The following is a 6,478-nucleotide window of genomic DNA, read 5'->3' as shown; positions in this document are numbered from 1 at the left end:
GAAATGGCTCAAACAAACACTGACAAAGGTAAATACAAAAATGGGCAAAATGACTTATTTGATAAGTAAAATATTTTTCTATCCACCAAACATAATTATTCTATAATTATGTGTAATTAATTAATTATTTGATTTAACAAAAATATAATTAATTTTGAATTAATTTATTTTTGGGATTTAAATACTAAGAAAAAATTGGGAAAAATCACATGCTTTCCCTAGCATGTGGTACACGTGTAGCACAGTGCACAGTCACTATGCTACACGCATAAGAAGCTCTTGGTAGTTTCTTGGTTCCACAATTTTAGTTATTTAAATATTAAATAAATAATGAGATATTGTAATATGATTAAAATATTATTATTTAAACATAATCTGATAACTGATTAGTTATTTTTCAAATTGTTTAAAATAACTAATATTTTATTTTTAATATATTGGATTTATTAATATAGGATATCAGTTTTTCACAACGATACTTTTTTCAGGGATAGAAAAGATATTGTGAAATCTCTTTGAGGGAAAGAGAACAGTCATACAAGCATAGGTCACTGTTCTTCACAAACATAGGTCCAAACTTTATCAGATCTCATGTGTTGAGAACATCTGATAAATAGATTTTGCCTATTATTTTGTATAGTGAGCCCACACTCGTTCTTTGTGTGCTGAGAACATTTTGGAAGATCTTGGTGTGAAATCTCAAGGATTTTTGCCATACAAAAAGATAGCAGCAAGGAAGGACTTGAGGTAATTTTCTGTTCATATCTTTGATGCAATATATATATTTATGTATGTGAAGAAGTAGATATAGAAATCGTGTGGGGTTAAATTAACAATTTTGATTGTTGTTTCGCTGCGTATAATCTCTTATTTGATCTATAAAAACCAACAAGAATAGCCCGGGATGTTCGTATCACCACTGTGGCTGGAGTTACTACTTATGCAAAGGTGGTTGAGAAGGCACTCACAGCTGAGAATGCAGAGAACAAGATCTTGTGGGACAATGCAGCCAGAAGAGAGTTTAAGAAGATAGGTCCTCCATTTGTGGTCCAGGTAGGGGCGGAGGCCCCAGTGATCAGAAGACGAAGGCTCCTGATACCTTCCTAGCTCCAGGCCCTGATAGGTGACCACATGGTATTCCAATGGGCTGCCAGGGTGGTAGTGAGGCCTGGATGACTTATCCAGAGTGCCCTAGGTGCAAAAGACGCCATTTGGGGGAGTGTAGGGCAAAGGCTTGCTTCCTATGTGGGGCAGCGGGATATTTCAAGAAAGATTTCCCAAAAGCAAGAAAGGAACCCAGGAAGGCGGACAGCTCAGCCCCAGCTCGAGTGTTCGCATTGACTCAGGCAGAAGCTGAGGCTTCACCCTCAGTAGTTACAGGTCAGATTTTTAGTGCTGGAACCCCTTATACTATTTTGATTGATTCTGGTGCTACACATTCTTTTGTTGCTAGTAGAATTATTGATAGATTGTGTAGACCATGTGATTATTATGCTGTGGGGTTCGGGACCTTATTTCCCACTAGGGAGTTGGTAGTATCCAGGAGATGGGTCAGATCACTGCCAGTGACAGTAGGGGGTAGAGTGTTGTCAGTTGATTTGATAGAGTTGGTGATGACTGATTTTGATATGATTCTGAGTATGGATTGGTTAGTGAAGTATGGGGCAACCATAGATTGTAGAAGGAAGATGGTAACCTTTGAGCCTGAAAGTGAGGATCCTTTTGTATTTGTTGGCATTGTGCATGGACCTCGTATAACTATGATATCTATTTTGAAGGCTAGAGATCTATTGCAAGGAGGTTGCATAGGATTCTTAGCCAGTGTGATTGATACCACTCAGGCCATGCCAGTGAGACCAAAGGAGACCAAATTAGTGTGTGAGTTTTTGGATGTGTTTCCAAAAGATATACCAGGGTTGCCACCATATAGAGAGATTGAATTTGTGATAGAACTGGCACCAGGGACAGAGCCAGTGTCTAGAGCACCTTACAGAATGGCCCCAGTAGAGTTAAAAGAATTGAAAGTACAACTACAGGAGCTGTTAGATTTGGGTTTTATCAGACCTAGTTTCTCACCTTGGGGTGCACCAGTTCTATTTGTGAAAAAGAAAGATGGTTCTCTGAGGATGTGTATTGATTACAGAGAACTGAATAAGTTAACAATTAAGAACAAGTATCCTCTGCCAAGGATAGATGATTTGTTTGATCAGTTGTAAGGTAAAAGGGTATTCTCAAAGATAGACCTTCGATATGGTTATCATCAGCTGAGGGTCAAGGAAGGAGATAAACTGAAGACTGCTTTTCGCACTAGATATGGGCATTATGAGTTCTTAGACATGTCTTTTGGATTAACTAATGCCCTAGCTGCTTTCATGGACTAGATGAACAGAGTGTTCAAGGATTATTTGGACCAGTTTATGATCGTCTTCATCGATGATATTCTATTTTATTCTTAGTCAGAGTTAGAGCATGAGCAACATCTGAGGTTGGTTCTACAGAGACTGAGGAAACACAGACTATTTGCAAAGTTCAAGAAGTGTGAGTTCTGGTTATCTCAGGTAACTTTCCTTGGGCACATTGTCAGTGAGGAGGGAATAAAGTAGATCCAGCCAAAATTAAGGCGGTCAGAGATTGGCCAAGACCAAAGAATGCTTCTGAAGTTAGGAGTTTCCTTGGATTGGCAGGTTATTACAGACGTTTTGTGGAAGGGTTCTCAAAGATTTCCACTTCATTGACTGAGTTGACACGCAAGAATCAGAAGTTTGTATGGTCAGAGCAATGTGAGAACAACTTTCAGGAACTAAAGCAAAGGTTAATTACAGCTCCAGTTCTGAGTCTTCCTACAGATCAGGAGAAGTTTGTGATATACTGTGATGCCTCACATTAGGTTTTGGGTTGTGTTTTGATGCAATCAGGGAAGGTGATTGCTTATGCCTCACGTTAACTAAAGGAGTATGAACAGAGATATCCTACTCATGATTTAGAGTTGGCGGTTGTGGTCTTTGCATTAAAGGTATGGAGACATTACCTTTATGGGGAGAAGTGTGAGATTTATACCGACCACAAGAGCCTGAAGTACTTCTTCACATAGAAGGACCTGAACATGAGACAAAGGTGTTGGTTGGAGTTAGTAAAAGATTATGAATGTGAGATCTTGTATCATCCAAGAAAGGCCAACGTGGTAGCAGATGCTTTAAGCCAGAAGGGTCCGGGATAGATTTTTAGTGTGAGCTGATATCCAGGGAATCAGCAGAGGATATGATCAGAGTTGGTATAGAATTATTGGTGGGCCAGTAAGCCAACATTACGCTACAGTCTACGTTGTTGGAGAGAATCAGGGAAAGTCAGTTGGGTGATCCACAACTGACTAAGATCAGAGAGGATGTTTTGGCTGGAGTGTCCAAAGATTATTCAGTGTCAGACATGGGTTTGCTGAGATACAAAGCTCGGATATGTGTTCCGTTAGACATTGCTTTGAGGCGAGAGATTCTGGATGAATCTCATAATACTCCTTACTCTTTGCATTCAGGACCACGAAGATGTATCAGGATGTGAGATCGCTATATTGGTGGCCTGGGATGAAGAGGGATGTAGTAGAGTATGTGGCTAAGTGCTTGACATGTCTACAGGTCAAGGCTAAGCATCAAAGGCCAGCAGGGATATTACAGCCTCTGGATATCCCAGAGTGGAAATGGGAAGATGTCACGATGGATTTCGTTGTGGGGTTACCCAGGACTATAGGTCAACATTTGTCAATATGGGTTATTGTGGATCGATATACCAAGTCAGCTCACTTTCTTCCAGTGAGGACTACTTATACAGTTGACCAATACGCAGATCTCTATGTGAGAGAGATCGTGCGCCTCCATGGAGCACCGAGGTCAATCGTGTCAGATCGGGACCCCACTTTAACTTCCAAGTTCTGGGGAAGTTTCCAGAAGGCCATGAGAACACAGTTAAAGTTCAGTACTGCTTATCATCCTCAGATAGATGGACACTCTGAGAGGACAATTCAGATATTAGAAGACATGTTGCGAGCATGTGTACTGGACTTTGGTGGATCCTGGAGTAAGTATCTACCTTTGATAGAGTTTTCCTACAACAACAGTTATCAGTCTACCATTGGGGTGGCACCTTATGAGATGTTGTACGGTATGAAATGCAGGTCTCTCATTCTTTGGGATGAGACAGGAGAAAGGAGATACTTGGGTCCTGAGGCAGTTAAGAGGACCAGTGAGAAGATTAGAGCTTGGATGCTTGCTTCTCAAAGTAGACAGAAAAATTATGCAGATCCCAAACGCAGGAACGTGGAGTTCCCAGGTAGGAGACTATGTTTTCCTTAGAGTCTCGCCATGGAAAGTGGTGAGAAGATTTGGGAAGAAGGGAAAGTTGAGCCTATAGGTTAGCCTTACCACCGGCATTGTCAGTTATGCATAACGTATTTCATGTTTCAGCTCTTTGGAGGTATGTATCAAATGTGACTCATGTCTTGAGTTACGAAGATCTGGAGCTTGAGGCAGATCTCTCCTATGAGGAACGACCAATCCATATACTAGACAAAAAGGAAAAGCTCCTAAGGAATAATACTATACCTTTGGTTAAGATATTATGGAGGAATAGCAAGGTCAAGGAAGTAACCTGGGAGCTGGAGTCAGATATGCAGAGTCAATATCCCGAGTTGTTCAAGTAAATTTCGAGGATGAAATTTCTGTAAGGAGGGGATAGTTGTAATGTCCCAAAATCCCTAATGTAGCTTAATGCTTGGATTAGGGGGCCATGAGGGCCATAATTGATTTATTATGCCATTATGTGATTAAATGCATGATTATATGATAATAATTGCATGCATGTGGGTTCATTTATCATTAGAAGGGCATTTTCATAATTTGGCCTGTTGAGGGCATATCTGTATATTTATGTGCATGTTTATGATTTATGGGTGAGACCACTTATAATGTGGATATGTTTGAGCTATTCAGCATGAGACGATCTTAGAATGTAAATTAGCGGTTTGGTCATAACGGGTTAATTTCCGGGCTCGGAGTGAGCCTAGTGGTAATTTGATGTTTAATACATTACAAGGAATGAACGGGTGATGGGATATGATTTAATTATTAATTGAGAATATTGTGAATAATGGGAATTGGAGTATGTTAATTATAATTAGCGGGATAAGTGGGAAATGATGCTTTTGCCTTTGGTGGCTTAAAAATGGATTAAATGGACATATGGGCATTTTGATCTTTTGACCAAGGGTTATATTTAAACTAGGTGGCTGGCTGTAGAAGATTTCAGCAGCCAAAACAGAGCCTTTTCCTTATACCTTCCACGATCATCTCTTTCTCTTGGAATTATTTAGGCAAGATTGAGGATTCAAGCTAGGGTATCAAGGCTTGTGAGCTTAGGTTATTGGTTCAATCATTGGAAGGGGTTCAATTCAAGTCAGGGGTAAGAATTCTAAGCTTTATTTTCTGGTTTTGCTTTGTTTTGAGTTAGTTTTTGAGCTTGAGAGTTTTGATCTTAGAAGTGGTTATTTGGTGTGGTTTTAAATGATTCAAAGCTTGGGTTTTGTGGTTAAACTAGTGGATATGATGTGTTGATGATTGGTTTTGATTTTTGGATGGTTTGATGGAGGTTTGATTGAGGTTAGAATTGAGAAAATGGGCAGGGGAGCTGGGTTCGCTGTGTTAAGTCACGACCTGGTTCATGCAAGTCGTGACTTGGACCCAAGTCAGAGCCTCCCCTGAGCTTTGTGAAGCAGGCGCGCCGCGACTTGCTAGGCCAAGTCGCGACCCGCCCTTGGTACCCCAGACAGATTACTCTCTGTTTTGGGGGCGCGCCACGACTCACTAGGCCAAGTTGCGACTCGCCCCTTCCTTTTGTGCCAGGGAGGAGTTTTTCAAGGGTTTAGGCTCGGGGTTTCATTTCCTAAGGCTCGGAATTGAATCTACTAACCGCTTTAGTAGGATTCGAGGTCCCGGGAGCGAGGTTTTAGATTATATCAATGGACTACAAGAGAAAACTCTGTAGATATACTTCTATAAATACTTATAGTGCAATTCCATATTTATAGTGGAGTAATCATGGAATTAATAAATAAAATTACCATATTAGAGAGTTTAATTAACAATTGGGTTTATTGGAGTTTCGTATTATAGGTCTATGGTCCCCAACTCACCTCTGTCCTACACTGTCAAGGGTAAGGATGTCGTATGGAAGATTTGTAGAGAGAATGACTGAATTTCAAATGAATTAATTTTTTGGGGCAATGGAATAATTATGTGATAATTATGGACAATTGATTAATTGTGAACTAATTAATTATTTAACTATATAGTTTTTATTCTAGAAAAAAATTTATGTTAAAATAAATATTAATCATGTTTGGATTAATATAGAGAGAGTTTAATTATTATCTTATAATAAGATATTTATTTATTTAAAAGTGATATTTTAAGATAAAGTTAATTTTGAATTA

Source organism: Humulus lupulus, chromosome 9, assembly GCF_963169125.1.
Source record: "Humulus lupulus chromosome 9, drHumLupu1.1, whole genome shotgun sequence".
NCBI classification, from domain to species: domain Eukaryota; kingdom Viridiplantae; phylum Streptophyta; class Magnoliopsida; order Rosales; family Cannabaceae; genus Humulus; species Humulus lupulus.
Note: the sequence above shows the minus strand (reverse complement) of the source record.